Genomic DNA, 18,180 nt, shown 5'->3' with positions numbered 1-18,180 from the left:
GCGTGTGTCTGAGAAGTGTACTTGGAGTGCGTGTGTCTGAGCAGTATGCGTGGAGTGCGTGTGTCTTAACAGTATGCGTGGAGTGCGTGTGTCTGAGCAGTATGCGTGGAGTGCGTGTGTCTGAGCAGTATGCGTGGAGTGTGTGTGTCTGAGCAGTATGCGTGGAGTGCGTGTGTCTGAGCAGTATGCGTGGAGTGCGTGTGTCTGAACAGTATACTTGGAGTGCGTGTGTCTGAGCAGTATACTTGGAGTGCGTGTGTCTGAGCAGTATGCGTGGAGTGCGTGTGTCTGAGCAGTATGCGTGGAGTGCGTGTGTCTGAGCAGTATGCGTGGAGTGCGTGTGTCTGAGCGGTATGCGTGGAGTGCGTGTGTTCTGAGCGGTATACTTGGAGTGCGTGTGTTCTGAGCGGTATGCGTGGAGTGCGTGTGTCTGAGCAGTATGCGTGGAGTGCGTGTGTCTGAGCAGTATGCGTGGAGTGCGTGTGTCTGAGCAGTATGCGTGGAGAGTGTGTGTTCTGAGCAGTATACTTGGAGTGCGTGTGTCTGAGCAGTATGCGTGGAGTGCCGTGTGTCTGAGCAGTATACTTGGAGTGCGTGTGTTCTGAGCAGTATAATTGGAGTGCGTGTGTCTGAGCAGTATACTTGGAGTGCGTGTGTCTGAGCAGTATACTTGGAGTGCGCGTGTCTGAGCAGTATGCGTGGAGTGCGCGTGTCTGAGCAGTATGCGTGGAGTGCGCGTGTCTGAGCAGTATGCGTGGAGTGCGTGTGTCTGAGCAGTATGCGTGGAGTGCGTGTGTCTGAGCAGTATGCGTGGAGTGCGTGTGTCTGAGCAGTATGCGTGGAGTGCGTGTGTCTGAGCAGTATGCGTGGAGTGCGTGTGTCTGAGCAGTATGCGTGGAGTGCGTGTGTCTGAGCAGTATGCGTGGAGTGCGTGTGTCTGAGCAGTATGCGTGGAGTGCGTGTGTCTGAGCAGTATGCGTGGAGTGCGTGTGTCTGAGCAGTATGCGTGGAGTGCGTGTGTTTGAGCAGTATGCGTGGAGTGCGTGTGTTTGAGCAGTATGCGTGGAGTGCGTGTGTCTGAGCAGTATGCGTGGAGTGCGTGTGTCTGAGCAGTATGCGTGGAGTGCGTGTGTCTGAGCAGTATGCGTGGAGTGCGTGTGTCTGAGCAGTATACTTGGAGTGCGTGTGTCTGAGCAGTATACTTGGAGTGCGTGTGTCTGAGCAGTATGCGTGGAGTGTGTGTGTGTGAGCAGTATGCGTGGAGTGCGTGTGTCTGAGCAGTATGAGTGGAGTGCGTGTGTTTGAGCAGTATACTTGGAGTGCGTGTGTTCTGAGCAGTATAATTGGAGTGCGTGTGTCTGAGCAGTATGCGTGGAGTGCGTGTGTCTGAACAGTATACTTGAAGTGCGTGTGTCTGAGCAGTATACTTGGAGTGCGTGTGTCTGAGCAGTATGCGTGGAGTGCGTGTGTCTGAGCAGTATGCGTGGAGTGCGTGTGTCTGAGCAGTATGCGTGGAGTGCGTGTGTCTGAGCAGTATGCGTGGAGTGCGTGTGTCTGAGCAGTATGCGTGGAGTGCGTGTGTTTGAGCAGTATGCGTGGAGTGCGTGTGTTTGAGCAGTATACTTGGAGTGCGTGTGTCTGAGCAGTATGCGTGGAGTGCGTGTGTCTGAGCAGTATGCGTGGAGTGCGTGTGTGAGCAGTATACTTGGAGTGCGTGTGTCTGAGCAGTATGCGTGGAGTGCGTGTGTCTGAGCAGTATGCGTGGAGTGCGTGTGTCTGAGCAGTATGCGTGGAGTGCGTGTGTCTGAGCAGTATGCGTGGAGTGCGTGTGTCTGAGCAGTATACTTGGAGTGCGTGTGTCTGAGCAGTATGCGTGGAGTGCGTGTGTCTGAGCAGTATGCGTGGAGTGCGTGTGTCTGAGCAGTATGAGTGGAGTGCGTGTGTTTGAGCAGTATACTTGGAGTGCGTGTGTCTGAGCAGTATACTTGGAGTGCATGTGTTCTGAGCAGTATGCGTGGAGTGCGTGTGTCTGAGCAGTATGCGTGGAGTGCGTGTGTCTGAGCAGTATACTTGGAGTGCGTGTGTTCTGAGCAGTGTACTTGGAGTGCGCGTGTCTGAGCAGTATACTTGGAGTGCGCGTGTCTGAGCAGTATGCGTGGAGTGCGCGTGTCTGAGCAGTATGCGCGGAGTGCGTGTGTCTGAGCAGTATGCGTGGAGTGCGTGTCTGAGCAGTATGCGTGGAGTGCGTGTGTCTGAGCAGTATGCGTGGAGTGCGTGTGTTTGAGCAGTATGCGTGGAGTGCGTGTGTCTGAGCAGTATGCGTGGAGTGCGTGTGTCTGAGCAGTATGCGTGGAGTGCGTGTGTCTGAGCAGTATGCGTGGAGTGCGTGTGTCTGAGCAGTATGCGTGGAGTGCGTGTGTCTGAGCAGTATGCGTGGAGTGCGTGTGTTTGAGCAGTATGCGTGGAGTGCGTGTGTTTGAGCAGTATACTTGGAGTGCGTGTGTCTGAGCAGTATGCGTGGAGTGCGTGTGTCTGAGCAGTATGCGTGGAGTGCGTGTGTCTGAGCAGTATGCGTGGAGTGCGTGTGTCTGAGCAGTATGCGTGGAGTGCGTGTGTCTGAGCAGTATGCGTGGAGTGCGTGTGTCTGAGCAGCATGCGTGGAGTGCGTGTGTCTGAGCAGTATGCGTGGAGTGCGTGTGTCTGAGCAGTATACTTGGAGTGCGTGTGTCTGAGCAGTATGCGTGGAGTGCGTGTGTCTGAGCAGTATACTTGGAGTGCGCATGTCTGAGCAGTATGCGTGGAGTGCGCGTGTCTGAGCAGTATGCGTGGAGTGAGTGTGTCTGAGCAGTATGCGTGGAGTGCGTGTGTCTGAGCAGTATGCGTGGAGTGCGTGTGTCTGAGCAGTATGCGTGGCGTGCGTGTGTCTGAGCAGTATACTTGGAGTGCGTGTGTCTGAGCAGTATGCGTGGAGTGTGTGTGTCTGAGCAGTATGCGTGGAGTGCGTGTGTCTGAGCAGTATGAGTGGAGTGCGTGTGTTTGAGCAGTATACTTGGAGTGCGTGTGTTTTGAGCAGTATAATTGGAGTGCGTGTGTCTGAGCAGTATACTTGGAGTGCGCGTGTTTGAGCAGTATACTTGGAGTGCGCGTGTCTGAGCAGTATGCGTGGAGTGCGCGTGTCTGAGCAGTATGCGTGGAGTGCGTGTGTCTGAGCAGTATGCGTGGAGTGCGTGTGTCTGAGCAGTATGCGTGGAGTGCGTGTGTCTGAGCAGTATGCGTGGAGTGCGTGTGTCTGAGCAGTATACTTGGAGTGCGTGTGTCTGAGCAGTATGCGTGGAGTGCGTGTGTCTGAGCAGTATGCGTGGAGTGTGTGTGTCTGAGCAGTATGCGTGGAGTGCGTGTGTCTGAGCAGTATGAGTGGAGTGCGTGTGTTTGAGCAGTATACTTGGAGTGCGTGTGTTCTGAGCAGTATAATTGGAGTGCGTGTGTTCTGAGCAGTATAATTGGAGTGCGTGTGTCTGAGCAGTATACTTGGAGTGCGCGTGTCTGAGCAGTATGCGTGGAGTGCGCGTGTCTGAGCAGTATGCGTGGAGTGCGTGTGTCTGAGCAGTATGCGTGGAGTGCGTGTGTCTGAGCAGTATGCGTGGAGTGCGTGTGTCTGAGCAGTATGCGTGGAGTGCGTGTGTCTGAGCAGTATGCGTGGAGTGCGTGTGTCTGAGCAGTATGAGTGGAGTGCGTGTGTTTGAGCAGTATACTTGGAATGCGTGTGTCTGAGAAGTATACTTGGAGTGCGTGTGTTCTGAGCAGTATGCGTGGAGTGCGTGTGTCTGAGCAGTATGCGTGGAGTGCGTGTGTCTGAGCAGTATGCGTGGAGTGCGTGTGTCTGAGCAGTATGCGTGGAGTGCGTGTGTCTGAGCAGTATGCGTGGAGTGTGTGTGTCTGAGCAGTATGCGTGGAGTGCGTGTGTCTGAGCAGTATGCGTGGAGTGCGTGTGTCTGAACAGTATACTTGGAGTGCGTGTGTCTGAGCAGTATACTTGGAGTGCGTGTGTCTGAGCAGTATGCGTGGAGTGCGTGTGTCTGAGCAGTATGCGTGGAGTGCGTGTGTCTGAGCAGTATGCGTGGAGTGCGTGTGTCTGAGCGGTATGCGTGGAGTGCGTGTGTTCTGAGCGGTATACTTGGAGTGCGTGTGTTCTGAGCGGTATGCGTGGAGTGCGTGTGTCTGAGCAGTATGCGTGGAGTGCGTGTGTCTGAGCAGTATGCGTGGAGTGCGTGTGTCTGAGCAGTATGCGTGGAGAGTGTGTGTTCTGAGCAGTATACTTGGAGTGCGTGTGTCTGAGCAGTATGCGTGGAGTGCGTGTGTCTGAGCAGTATGCGTGGAGTGCGTGTGTTCTGAGCGGTATACTTGGAATGCGTGTGTTCTGAGCGGTATGCGTGGAGTGCGTGTGTCTGAGCAGTATACTTGAAGTGCGTGTGTCTGAGCAGTATACTTGGAGTGCGTGTGTCTGAGCAGTATACGTGGAGTGCGTGTGTCTGAGCAGTATAGTTGGAGTGCGTGTGTTCTGAGCAGTATACTTGGAGTGCGTGTGTTCTGAGCAGTATACTTGGAGTGCGTGTGTCTGAGCAGTATGCGTGGAGTGCGAGTGTCTGAGCAGTATGCGTGGAGTGCGTGTGTCTGAGCAGTATGCGTGGAGTGCGTGTGTCTGAGCAGTATACTTGGAGTGCGTGTGTTCTGAGCAGTGTACTTGGAGTGCGCGTGTCTGAGCAGTATACTTGGAGTGTGCGTGTCTGAGCAGTATGCGTGGAGTGCGCGTGTCTGAGCAGTATGCGCGGAGTGCGTGTGTCTGAGCAGTATGCGTGGAGTGCGTGTCTGAGCAGTATGCGTGGAGTGCGTGTGTCTGAGCAGTATGCGTGGAGTGCGTGTGTTTGAGCAGTATGCGTGGAGTGCGTGTGTCTGAGCAGTATGCGTGGAGTGCGTGTGTCTGAGCAGTATGCGTGGAGTGCGTGTCTGAGCAGTATGCGTGGAGTGCGTGTGTCTGAGCAGTATGCGTGGAGTGCGTGTGTTTGAGCAGTATGCGTGGAGTGCGTGTGTTTGAGCAGTATACTTGGAGTGCGTGTGTCTGAGCAGTATGCGTGGAGTGCGTGTGTCTGAGCAGTATGCGTGGAGTGCGTGTGTCTGAGCAGTATGCGTGGAGTGCGTGTGTCTGAGCAGTATGCGTGGAGTGCGTGTGTCTGAGCAGTATGCGTGGAGTGCGTGTGTCTGAGCAGCATGCGTGGAGTGCGTGTGTCTGAGCAGTATGCGTGGAGTGCGTGTGTCTGAGCAGTATACTTGGAGTGCGTGTGTCTGAGCAGTATGCGTGGAGTGCGTGTGTCTGAGCAGTATACTTGGAGTGCGCATGTCTGAGCAGTATGCGTGGAGTGCGCGTGTCTGAGCAGTATGCGTGGAGTGAGTGTGTCTGAGCAGTATGCGTGGAGTGCGTGTGTCTGAGCAGTATGCGTGGAGTGCGTGTGTCTGAGCAGTATGCGTGGCGTGCGTGTGTCTGAGCAGTATACTTGGAGTGCGTGTGTCTGAGCAGTATGCGTGGAGTGTGTGTGTCTGAGCAGTATGCGTGGAGTGCGTGTGTCTGAGCAGTATGAGTGGAGTGCGTGTGTTTGAGCAGTATACTTGGAGTGCGTGTGTTTTGAGCAGTATAATTGGAGTGCGTGTGTCTGAGCAGTATACTTGGAGTGCGCGTGTCTGAGCAGTATACTTGGAGTGCGCGTGTCTGAGCAGTATGCGTGGAGTGCGCGTGTCTGAGCAGTATGCGTGGAGTGCGTGTGTCTGAGCAGTATGCGTGGAGTGCGTGTGTCTGAGCAGTATGCGTGGAGTGCGTGTGTCTGAGCAGTATGCGTGGAGTGCGTGTGTCTGAGCAGTATACTTGGAGTGCGTGTGTCTGAGCAGTATGCGTGGAGTGCGTGTGTCTGAGCAGTATGCGTGGAGTGTGTGTGTCTGAGCAGTATGCGTGGAGTGCGTGTGTCTGAGCAGTATGAGTGGAGTGCGTGTGTTTGAGCAGTATACTTGGAGTGCGTGTGTTCTGAGCAGTATAATTGGAGTGCGTGTGTTCTGAGCAGTATAATTGGAGTGCGTGTGTCTGAGCAGTATACTTGGAGTGCGCGTGTCTGAGCAGTATGCGTGGAGTGCGCGTGTCTGAGCAGTATGCGTGGAGTGCGTGTGTCTGAGCAGTATGCGTGGAGTGCGTGTGTCTGAGCAGTATGCGTGGAGTGCGTGTGTCTGAGCAGTATGCGTGGAGTGCGTGTGTCTGAGCAGTATGCGTGGAGTGCGTGTGTCTGAGCAGTATGAGTGGAGTGCGTGTGTTTGAGCAGTATACTTGGAATGCGTGTGTCTGAGAAGTATACTTGGAGTGCGTGTGTTCTGAGCAGTATGCGTGGAGTGCGTGTGTCTGAGCAGTATGCGTGGAGTGCGTGTGTCTGAGCAGTATGCGTGGAGTGCGTGTGTCTGAGCAGTATGCGTGGAGTGCGTGTGTCTGAGCAGTATGCGTGGAGTGTGTGTGTCTGAGCAGTATGCGTGGAGTGCGTGTGTCTGAGCAGTATGCGTGGAGTGCGTGTGTCTGAACAGTATACTTGGAGTGCGTGTGTCTGAGCAGTATACTTGGAGTGCGTGTGTCTGAGCAGTATGCGTGGAGTGCGTGTGTCTGAGCAGTATGCGTGGAGTGCGTGTGTCTGAGCAGTATGCGTGGAGTGCGTGTGTCTGAGCAGTATGCGTGGAGTGCGTGTGTTCTGAGCGGTATACTTGGAATGCGTGTGTTCTGAGCGGTATGCGTGGAGTGCGTGTGTCTGAGCAGTATACTTGAAGTGCGTGTGTCTGAGCAGTATACTTGGAGTGCGTGTGTCTGAGCAGTATACGTGGAGTGCGTGTGTCTGAGCAGTATAGTTGGAGTGCGTGTGTTCTGAGCAGTATACTTGGAGTGCGTGTGTTCTGAGCAGTATACTTGGAGTGCGTGTGTCTGAGCAGTATGCGTGGAGTGCGAGTGTCTGAGCAGTATGCGTGGAGTGCGTGTGTCTGAGCAGTATGCGTGGAGTGCGTGTGTCTGAGCAGTATGCGTGGAGTGCGTGTGTTTGAGCAGTATGCGTGGAGTGCGTGTGTTTGAGCAGTATACTTGGAGTGCGTGTGTCTGAGCAGTATGCGTGGAGTGCGTGTGTCTGAGCAGTATGCGTGGAGTGCGTGTGTCTGAGCAGTATGCGTGGAGTGCGTGTGTGAGCAGTATACTTGGAGTGCGTGTGTCTGAGCAGTATGCGTGGAGTGCGTGTGTCTGAGCAGTATGCGTGGAGTGCGTGTGTCTGAGCAGTATGCGTGGAGTGCGTGTGTCTGAGCAGTATACTTGGAGTGCGTGTGTCTGAGCAGTATGCGTGGAGTGCGTGTGTCTGAGCAGTATGCGTGGAGTGCGTGTGTCTGAGCAGTATGAGTGGAGTGCGTGTGTTTGAGCAGTATACTTGGAGTGCGTGTCTGAGCAGTATACTTGGAGTGCGTGTGTTCTGAGCAGTATGCGTGGAGTGCGTGTGTCTGAGCAGTATGCGTGGAGTGCGTGTGTCTGAGCAGTATACTTGGAGTGCGTGTGTTCTGAGCAGTATAATTGGAGTGCGTGTGTCTGAGCAGTATACTTGGAGTGCGCGTGTCTGAGCAGTATGCGTGGAGTGCGCGTGTCTGAGCAGTATGCGTGGAGTGCGCGTGTCTGAGCAGTATGCGTGGAGTGCGTGTGTCTGAGCAGTATGCGTGGAGTGCGTGTGTCTGAGCAGTATGCGTGGAGTGCGTGTGTTTGAGCAGTATGCGTGGAGTGCGTGTGTCTGAGCAGTATGCGTGGAGTGCGTGTGTCTGAGCAGTATGCGTGGAGTGCGTGTGTCTGAGCAGTATGCGTGGAGTGCGTGTGTCTGAGCAGTATGCGTGGAGTGCATGTGTCTGAGCAGTATGCGTGGAGTGCGTGTGTCTGAGCAGTATACTTGGAGTGCGTGTGTTCTGAGCAGTATGCGTGGAGTGCGTGTGTCTGAGCAGTATGCGTGGAGTGCGTGTGTCTGAGCAGTATACTTGGAGTGCGTGTGTTCTGAGCAGTATACTTGGAGTGCGTGTGTCTGAGCAGTATACTTGGAGTGCGTGTGTCTGAGCAGTATACTTGGAGTGCGCGTGTCTGAGCAGTATGCGTGGAGTGCGCGTGTCTGAGCAGTATGCGTGGAGTGCGTGTGTCTGAGCAGTATGCGTGGAGTGCGTGTGTCTGAGCAGTATGCGTGGAGTGCGTGTGTCTGAGCAGTATGCGTGGAGTGCGTGTGTTTGAGCAGTATGCGTGGAGTGCGTGTGTCTGAGCAGTATGCGTGGAGTGCGTGTGTTCTGAGCAGTATGCGTGGAGTGCGTGTGTCTGAGCAGTATGCGTGGAGTGCGTGTGTCTGAGCAGTATGCGTGGAGTGCGTGTGTCTGAGCAGTATGCGTGGAGTGCGTGTGTTTGAGCAGTATGCGTGGAGTGCGTGTGTTTGAGCAGTATGCGTGGCGTGCGTGTGTCTGAGCAGTATACTTGGAGTGCGTGTGTTCTGAGCAGTATAATTGGAGTGCGTGTGTCTGAGCAGTATACTTGGAGTGCGCGTGTCTGAGCAGTATGCGTGGAGTGCGCGTGTCTGAGCAGTATGCGTGGAGTGCGTGTGTCTGAGCAGTATGCGTGGAGTGCGTGTGTCTGAGCAGTATGCGTGGAGTGCGTGTGTCTGAGCAGTATGCGTGGAGTGCGTGTGTCTGAGCAGTATGCGTGGAGTGCGTGTGTCTGAGCAGTATGAGTGGAGTGCGTGTGTTTGAGCAGTATACTTGGAGTGCGTGTGTCTGAGAAGTATACTTGGAGTGCGTGTGTTCTGAGCAGTATGCGTGGAGTGCGTGTGTCTGAGCAGTATGCGTGGAGTGCGTGTGTCTGAGCAGTATGTGTGGAGTGCGTGTGTCTGAGCAGTATGCGTGGAGTGCGTGTGTCTGAGCAGTATGCGTGGAGTGTGTGTGTCTGAGCAGTATGCGTGGAGTGCGTGTGTCTGAGCAGTATGCGTGGAGTGCGTGTGTCTGAACAGTATACTTGGAGTGCGTGTGTCTGAGCAGTATACTTGGAGTGCGTGTGTCTGAGCAGTATGCGTGGAGTGCGTGTGTCTGAGCAGTATGCGTGGAGTGCGTGTGTCTGAGCAGTATGCGTGGAGTGCGTGTGTCTGAGCGGTATGCGTGGAGTGCGTGTGTTCTGAGCGGTATACTTGGAGTGCGTGTGTTCTGAGCGGTATGCGTGGAGTGCGTGTGTCTGAGCAGTATGCGTGGAGTGCGTGTGTCTGAGCAGTATGCGTGGAGTGCGTGTGTCTGAGCAGTATGCGTGGAGAGTGTGTGTTCTGAGCAGTATACTTGGAGTGCGTGTGTCTGAGCAGTATGCGTGGAGTGCGTGTGTCTGAGCAGTATGCGTGGAGTGCGTGTGTTCTGAGCGGTATACTTGGAATGCGTGTGTTCTGAGCGGTATGCGTGGAGTGCGTGTGTCTGAGCAGTATACTTGAAGTGCGTGTGTCTGAGCAGTATACTTGGAGTGCGTGTGTCTGAGCAGTATACGTGGAGTGCGTGTGTCTGAGCAGTATAGTTGGAGTGCGTGTGTTCTGAGCAGTATACTTGGAGTGTGTGTGTCTGAGCAGTATGCGTGGAGTGCGTGTGTCTGAGCAGTATGCGTGGAGTGCGTGTGTCTGAGCAGTATGCGTGGAGTGCGTGTGTCTGAGCAGTATGCGTGGAGTGCGTGTGTTTGAGCAGTATGCGTGGAGTGCGTGTGTTTGAGCAGTATACTTGGAGTGCGTGTGTCTGAGCAGTATGCGTGGAGTGCGTGTGTCTGAGCAGTATGCGTGGAGTGCGTGTGTCTGAGCAGTATGCGTGGAGTGCGTGTGTGAGCAGTATACTTGGAGTGCGTGTGTCTGAGCAGTATGCGTGGAGTGCGTGTGTCTGAGCAGTATGCGTGGAGTGCGTGTGTCTGAGCAGTATGCGTGGAGTGCGTGTGTCTGAGCAGTATACTTGGAGTGCGTGTGTCTGAGCAGTATGCGTGGAGTGCGTGTGTCTGAGCAGTATGCGTGGAGTGCGTGTGTCTGAGCAGTATGAGTGGAGTGCGTGTGTTTGAGCAGTATACTTGGAGTGCGTGTCTGAGCAGTATACTTGGAGTGCGTGTGTTCTGAGCAGTATGCGTGGAGTGCGTGTGTCTGAGCAGTATGCGTGGAGTGCGTGTGTCTGAGCAGTATACTTGGAGTGCGTGTGTTCTGAGCAGTATAATTGGAGTGCGTGTGTCTGAGCAGTATACTTGGAGTGCGCGTGTCTGAGCAGTATGCGTGGAGTGCGCGTGTCTGAGCAGTATGCGTGGAGTGCGCGTGTCTGAGCAGTATGCGTGGAGTGCGTGTGTCTGAGCAGTATGCGTGGAGTGCGTGTGTCTGAGCAGTATGCGTGGAGTGCGTGTGTCTGAGCAGTATGCGTGGAGTGCGTGTGTCTGAGCAGTATGCGTGGAGTGCGTGTGTCTGAGCAGTATGCGTGGAGTGCGTGTGTCTGAGCAGTATGCGTGGAGTGCGTGTGTCTGAGCAGTATGCGTGGAGTGCATGTGTCTGAGCAGTATGCGTGGAGTGCGTGTGTCTGAGCAGTATACTTGGAGTGCGTGTGTTCTGAGCAGTATGCGTGGAGTGCGTGTGTCTGAGCAGTATGCGTGGAGTGCGTGTGTCTGAGCAGTATACTTGGAGTGCGTGTGTTCTGAGCAGTATAATTGGAGTGCGTGTGTCTGAGCAGTATACTTGGAGTGCGTGTGTCTGAGCAGTATACTTGGAGTGCGCGTGTCTGAGCAGTATGCGTGGAGTGCGCGTGTCTGAGCAGTATGCGTGGAGTGCGTGTGTCTGAGCAGTATGCGTGGAGTGCGTGTGTCTGAGCAGTATGCGTGGAGTGCGTGTGTCTGAGCAGTATGCGTGGAGTGCGTGTGTTTGAGCAGTATGCGTGGAGTGCGTGTGTCTGAGCAGTATGCGTGGAGTGCGTGTGTTCTGAGCAGTATGCGTGGAGTGCGTGTGTCTGAGCAGTATGCGTGGAGTGCGTGTGTCTGAGCAGTATGCGTGGAGTGCGTGTGTCTGAGCAGTATGCGTGGAGTGCGTGTGTTTGAGCAGTATGCGTGGAGTGCGTGTGTTTGAGCAGTATGCGTGGCGTGCGTGTGTCTGAGCAGTATACTTGGAGTGCGTGTGTCTGAGCAGTTTGCGTGGAGTGTGTGTGTCTGAGCAGTATGCGTGGAGTGCGTGTGTCTGAGCAGTATGAGTGGAGTGCGTGTGTTTGAGCAGTATACTTGGAGTGCGTGTGTTCTGAGCAGTATAATTGGAGTGCGTGTGTCTGAGCAGTATACTTGGAGTGCGCGTGTCTGAGCAGTATACTTGGAGTGCGCGTGTCTGAGCAGTATGCGTGGAGTGCGCGTGTCTGAGCAGTATGCGTGGAGTGCGTGTGTCTGAGCAGTATGCGTGGAGTGCGTGTGTCTGAGCAGTATGCGTGGAGTGCGTGTGTCTGAGCAGTATACTTGGAGTGCGTGTGTCTGAGCAGTATGCGTGGAGTGCGTGTGTCTGAGCAGTATGCGTGGAGTGTGTGTGTCTGAGCAGTATGCGTGGAGTGCGTGTGTCTGAGCAGTATGAGTGGAGTGCGTGTGTTTGAGCAGTATACTTGGAGTGCGTGTGTTCTGAGCAGTATAATTGGAGTGCGTGTGTTCTGAGCAGTATAATTGGAGTGCGTGTGTCTGAGCAGTATACTTGGAGTGCGCGTGTCTGAGCAGTATGCGTGGAGTGCGCGTGTCTGAGCAGTATGCGTGGAGTGCGTGTGTCTGAGCAGTATGCGTGGAGTGCGTGTGTCTGAGCAGTATGCGTGGAGTGCGTGTGTCTGAGCAGTATGCGTGGAGTGCGTGTGTCTGAGCAGTATGCGTGGAGTGCGTGTGTCTGAGCAGTATGAGTGGAGTGCGTGTGTTTGAGCAGTATACTTGGAGTGCGTGTGTCTGAGAAGTATACTTGGAGTGCGTGTGTTCTGAGCAGTATGCGTGGAGTGCGTGTGTCTGAGCAGTATGCGTGGAGTGCGTGTGTCTGAGCAGTATGCGTGGAGTGCGTGTGTCTGAGCAGTATGCGTGGAGTGCGTGTGTCTGAGCAGTATGCGTGGAGTGCGTGTGTCTGAGCAGTATGCGTGGAGTGCGTGTGTCTGAGCAGTATGCGTGGAGTGCGTGTGTCTGAACAGTATACTTGGAGTGCGTGTGTCTGAGCAGTATACTTGGAGTGCGTGTGTCTGAGCAGTATGCGTGGAGTGCGTGTGTCTGAGCAGTATGCGTGGAGTGCGTGTGTCTGAGCAGTATGCGTGGAGTGCGTGTGTCTGAGCGGTATGCGTGGAGTGCGTGTGTTCTGAGCGGTATACTTGGAGTGCGTGTGTTCTGAGCGGTATGCGTGGAGTGCGTGTGTCTGAGCAGTATGCGTGGAGTGCGTGTGTCTGAGCAGTATGCGTGGAGTGCGTGTGTCTGAGCAGTATGCGTGGAGAGTGTGTGTTCTGAGCAGTATACTTGGAGTGCGTGTGTCTGAGCAGTATGCGTGGAGTGCGTGTGTCTGAGCAGTATGCGTGGAGTGCGTGTGTTCTGAGCGGTATACTTGGAATGCGTGTGTTCTGAGCGGTATGCGTGGAGTGCGTGTGTCTGAGCAGTATACTTGAAGTGCGTGTGTCTGAGCAGTATACTTGGAGTGCGTGTGTCTGAGCAGTATACGTGGAGTGCGTGTGTCTGAGCAGTATAGTTGGAGTGCGTGTGTTCTGAGCAGTATACTTGGAGTGCGTGTGTTCTGAGCAGTATACTTGGAGTGCGTGTGTTCTGAGCAGTATACTTGGAGTGCGTGTGTCTGAGCAGTATGCGTGGAGTGCGTGTGTCTGAGCAGTATGCGTGGAGTGCGTGTGTCTGAGCAGTATGCGTGGAGTGCGTGTGTCTGAGCAGTATGCGTGGAGTGCGTGTGTCTGAGCAGTATGCGTGGAGTGCGTGTGTCTGAGCAGTATGCGTGGAGTGCGTGTGTCTGAGCAGTATGCGTGGAGTGCGTGTGTCTGAGCAGTATGCGTGGAGTGCGTGTGTCTGAGCAGTATACTTGGAGTGCGTGTGTCTGAGCAGTATGCGTGGAGTGCGTGTGTCTGAGCAGTATGCGTGGAGTGCGTGTGTCTGAGCAGTATGAGTGGAGTGCGTGTGTTTGAGCAGTATACTTGGAGTGCGTGTGTTCTGAGCAGTATGCGTGGAGTGCGTGTGTCTGAGCAGTATACTTGGAGTGCGTGTGTTCTGAGCAGTATAATTGGAGTGCGTGTGTCTGAGCAGTATACTTGGAGTGCGTGTGTCTGAGCAGTATACTTGGAGTGCGCGTGTCTGAGCAGTATGCGTGGAGTGCGCGTGTCTGAGCAGTATGCGTGGAGTGCGCGTGTCTGAGCAGTATGCGTGGAGTGCGTGTGTCTGAGCAGTATGCGTGGAGTGCGTGTGTCTGAGCAGTATGCGTGGAGTGCGTGTGTCTGAGCAGTATGCGTGGAGTGCGTGTGTCTGAGCAGTATGCGTGGAGTGTGTGTGTCTGAGCAGTATGCGTGGACTGCGTGTGTCTGAGCAGTATGAGTGGAGTGCGTGTGTTTGAGCAGTATACTTGGAGTGCGTGTGTTCTGAGCAGTATACTTGGAGTGCGTGTGTTCTGAGCAGTATAATTGGAGTGCGTGTGTCTGAGCAGTATACTTGGAGTGCGTGTGTCTGAGCAGTATACTTGGAGTGCGCGTGTCTGAGCAGTATGCGTGGAGTGCGTGTGTCTGAGCAGTATGCGTGGAGTGCGCGTGTCTGAGCAGTATGCGTGGAGTGCGTGTGTCTGAGCAGTATGCGTGGAGTGCGTGTGTCTGAGCAGTATGCGTGGAGTGCGTGTGTCTGAGCAGTATGCGTGGAGTGCGTGTGTCTGAGCAGTATGCGTGGAGTGCGTGTGTCTGAGCAGTATGAGTGGAGTGCGTGTGTTTGAGCAGTATACTTGGAGTGCGTGTCTGAGAAGTATACTTGGAGTGCGTGTGTTCTGAGCAGTATGCGTGGAGTGCGTGTGTCTGAGCAGTATGCGTGGAGTGCGTGTGTCTGAGCAGTATGCGTGGAGTGCGTGTGTCTGAGCAGTATGCGTGGAGTGCGTGTGTCTGAGCAGTATGCGTGGAGTGTGTGTGTCTGAGCAGTATGCGTGGAGTGCGTGTGTCTGAGCAGTATGCGTGGAGTGCGTGTGTCTGAGCAGTATGCGTGGAGTGCGTGTGTCTGAACAGTATACTTGGAGTGCGTGTGTCTGAGCAGTATGCGTGGAGTGCGTGTGTCTGAGCAGTATGCGTAGAGTGCGTGTGTCTGAGCAGTATGCGTGGAGTGCGTGTGTCTGAGCGGTATGCGTGGAGTGCGTGTGTTCTGAGCGGTATACTTGGAGTGCGTGTGTTCTGAGCGGTATGCGTGGAGTGCGTGTGTCTGAGCAGTATGCGTGGAGTGCGTGTGTCTGAGCAGTATGCGTGGAGTGCGTGTGTCTGAGCAGTATGCGTGGAGAGTGTGTGTTCTGAGCAGTATACTTGGAGTGCGTGTGTCTGAGCAGTATGCGTGGAGTGCGTGTGTCTGAGCAGTATGCGTGGAGTGCGTGTGTTCTGAGCGGTATACTTGGAATGCGTGTGTTCTGAGCGGTATGCGTGGAGTGCGTGTGTCTGAGCAGTATACTTGGAGTGCGTGTGTCTGAGCAGTATACGTGGAGTGCGTGTGTCTGAGCAGTATAGTTGGAGTGCGTGTGTTCTGAGCAGTATACTTGGAGTGCGTGTGTTCTGAGCAGTATACTTGGAGTGCGTGTGTTCTGAGCAGTATACTTGGAGTGCGTGTGTCTGAGCAGTATGCGTGGAGTGCGTGTGTCTGAGCAGTATGCGTGGAGTGCGTGTGTCTGAGCAGTATGCGTGGAGTGCGTGTGTCTGAGCAGTATGCGTGGAGTGCGTGTGTTTGAGCAGTATGCGTGGAGTGCGTGTGTTTGAGCAGTATACTTGGAGTGCGTGTGTCTGAGCAGTATGCGTGGAGTGCGTGTGTCTGAGCAGTATGCGTGGAGTGCGTGTGTCTGAGCAGTATGCGTGGAGTGCGTGTGTGAGCAGTATACTTGGAGTGCGTGTGTCTGAGCAGTATGCGTGGAGTGCGTGTGTCTGAGCAGTATGCGTGGAGTGCGTGTGTCTGAGCAGTATGCGTGGAGTGCGTGTGTCTGAGCAGTATACTTGGAGTGCGTGTGTCTGACCAGTATGCGTGGAGTGCGTGTGTCTGAGCAGTATGCGTGGAGTGCGTGTGTCTGAGCAGTATGAGTGGAGTGCGTGTGTTTGAGCAGTATACTTGGAGTGCGTGTGTCTGAGAAGTATACTTGGAGTGCGTGTGTTCTGAGCAGTATGCGTGGAGTGCGTGTGTCTGAGCAGTATGCGTGGAGTGCGTGTGTCTGAGCAGTATGCGTGGAGTGCGTGTGTCTGAGCAGTATGCGTGGAGTGCGTGTGTCTGAGCAGTATGCGTGGAGTGTGTGTGTCTGAGCAGTATGCGTGGAGTGCGTGTGTCTGAGCAGTATGCGTGGAGTGCGTGTGTCTGAGCGGTATGCGTGGAGTGCGTGTGTCTGAGCGGTATGCGTGGAGTGCGTGTGTCTGAGCGGTATGCGTGGAGTGCGTGTGTTCTGAGCGGTATACTTGGAGTGCGTGTGTTCTGAGCGGTATGCGTGGAGTGCGTGTGTCTGAGCAGTATGCGTGGAGTGCGTGTGTCTGAGCAGTATGCGTGGAGTGCGTGTGTCTGAGCAGTATGCGTGGAGAGTGTGTGTTCTGAGCAGTATACTTGGAGTGCGTGTGTCTGAGCAGTATGCGTGGAGTGCGTGTGTCTGAGCAGTATGCGTGGAGTGCGTGTGTTCTGAGCGGTATACTTGGAATGCGTGTGTTCTGAGCGGTATGCGTGGAGTGCGTGTGTCTGAGCAGTATACTTGGAGTGCGTGTGTCTGAGCAGTATACGTGGAGTGCGTGTGTCTGAGCAGTATAGTTGGAGTGCGTGTGTTCTGAGCAGTATACTTGGAGTGCGTGTGTTCTGAGCAGTATACTTGGAGTGCGTGTGTTCTGAGCAGTATACTTGGAGTGCGTGTGTCTGAGCAGTATGCGTGGAGTGCGTGTGTCTGAGCAGTATGCGTGGAGTGCGTGTGTCTGAGCAGTATGCGTGGAGTGCGTGTGTCTGAGCAGTATGCGTGGAGTGCGTGTGTTTGAGCAGTATGCGTGGAGTGCGTGTGTTTGAGCAGTATACTTGGAGTGCGTGTGTCTGAGCAGTATGCGTGGAGTGCGTGTGTCTGAGCAGTATGCGTGGAGTGCGTGTGTCTGAGCAGTATGCGTGGAGTGCGTGTGTGAGCAGTATACTTGGAGTGCGTGTGTCTGAGCAGTATGCGTGGAGTGCGTGTGTCTGAGCAGTATGCGTGGAGTGCGTGTGTCTGAGCAGTATGCGTGGAGTGCGTGTGTCTGAGCAGTATACTTGGAGTGCGTGTGTCTGAGCAGTATGCGTGGAGTGCGTGTGTCTGAGCAGTATGCGTGGAGTGCGTGTGTCTGAGCAGTATGAGTGGAGTGCGTGTGTTTGAGCAGTATACTTGGAGTGCGTGTCTGAGCAGTATACTTGGAGTGCGTGTGTTCTGAGCAGTATGCGTGGAGTGCGTGTGTCTGAGCAGTATACGTGGAGTGCGTGTGTCTGAGCAGTATACTTGGAGTGCGTGTGTTCTGAGCAGTATAATTGGAGTGCGTGTGTCTGAGCAGTATACTTGGAGTGCGTGTGTCTGAGCAGTATACTTGGAGTGCGCGTGTCTGAGCAGTATGCGTGGAGTGCGCGTGTCTGAGCAGTATGCGTGGAGTGCGCGTGTCTGAGCAGTATGCGTGGAGTGCGTGTGTCTGAGCAGTATGCGTGGAGTGCGTGTGTCTGAGCAGTATGCGTGGAGTGCGTGTGTTTGAGCAGTATGCGTGGAGTGCGTGTGTCTGAGCAGTATGCGTGGAGTGCGTGTGTCTGAGCAGTATGCGTGGAGTGCGTGTGTCTGAGCAGTATGCGTGGAGTGCGTGTGTCTGAGCAGTATGCGTGGAGTGCATGTGTTCTGAGCAGTATGCGTGGAGTGCGTGTGTTCTGAGCAGTATACTTGGAGTGCGTGTGTTCTGAGCAGTATACTTGGAGTGCGTGTGTCTGAGCAGTATGCGTGGAGTGCGTGTGTCTGAGCAGTATGCGTGGAGTGCGTGTGTCTGAGCAGTATGCGTGGAGTGCGTGTGTCTGAGCAGTATGCGTGGAGTGCGTGTGTTTGAGCAGTATGCGTGGAGTGCGTGTGTTTGAGCAGTATACTTGGAGTGCGTGTGTCTGAGCAGTATGCGTGGAGTGCGTGTTTCTGAGCAGTATGCGTGGAGTGCGTGTGTCTGAGCAGTATGCGTGGAGTGCGTGTGTGAGCAGTATACTTGGAGTGCGTGTGTCTGAGCAGTATGCGTGGAGTGCGTGTGTCTGAGCAGTATGCGTGGAGTGCGTGTGTCTGAGCAGTATGCGTGGAGTGCGTGTGTTCTGAGCAGTATAATTGGAGTGCGTGTGTCTGAGCAGTATACTTGGAGTGCGTGTGTCTGAGCAGTATACTTGGAGTGCGCGTGTCTGAGCAGTATGCGTGGAGTGCGCGTGTCTGAGCAGTATGCGTGGAGTGCGTGTGTCTGAGCAGTATGCGTGGAGTGCGTGTGTCTGAGCAGTATGCGTGGAGTGCGTGTGTCTGAGCAGTATGCGTGGAGTGCGTGTGTTTGAGCAGTATGCGTGGAGTGCGTGTGTCTGAGCAGTATGCGTGGAGTGCGTGTGTCTGAGCAGTATGCGTGGAGTGCGTGTGTCTGAGCAGTATGCGTGGAGTGCGTGTGTCTGAGCAGTATGCGTGGAGTGCGTGTGTCTGAGCAGTATGCGTGGAGTGCGTGTGTCTGAGCAGTATGCGTGGAGTGCGTGTGTTTGAGCAGTATGCGTGGAGTGCGTGTGTTTGAGCAGTATACTTGGAGTGCGTGTGTCTGAGCAGTATGCGTGGAGTGCGTGTGTCTGAGCAGTATGCGTGGAGTGTGTGTGTGTGAGCAGTATGCGTGGAGTGCGTGTGTCTGAGCAGTATGAGTGGAGTGCGT

At 54.4% G+C, this 18,180-nt stretch overlaps 1 protein-coding gene across 1 annotated transcript in view; it reads left to right on the top strand.

The window, feature by feature from the left end:
- The window catches only part of LOC134982199 (probable C-mannosyltransferase DPY19L3), a gene marked incomplete at its 3' end in the record, with an annotated part of 187,781 nt that overhangs the window by 52,766 nt on the left and 116,835 nt on the right, over window positions 1-18,180 (top strand). The gene's annotated exons all lie outside the window — the stretch shown is intronic.

This window comes from Pseudophryne corroboree (assembly GCF_028390025.1).
Source record: "Pseudophryne corroboree isolate aPseCor3 chromosome 11 unlocalized genomic scaffold, aPseCor3.hap2 SUPER_11_unloc_6, whole genome shotgun sequence".
NCBI classification, from domain to species: domain Eukaryota; kingdom Metazoa; phylum Chordata; class Amphibia; order Anura; family Myobatrachidae; genus Pseudophryne; species Pseudophryne corroboree.
This window is presented reverse-complemented; position numbering and strand designations above follow the sequence as displayed.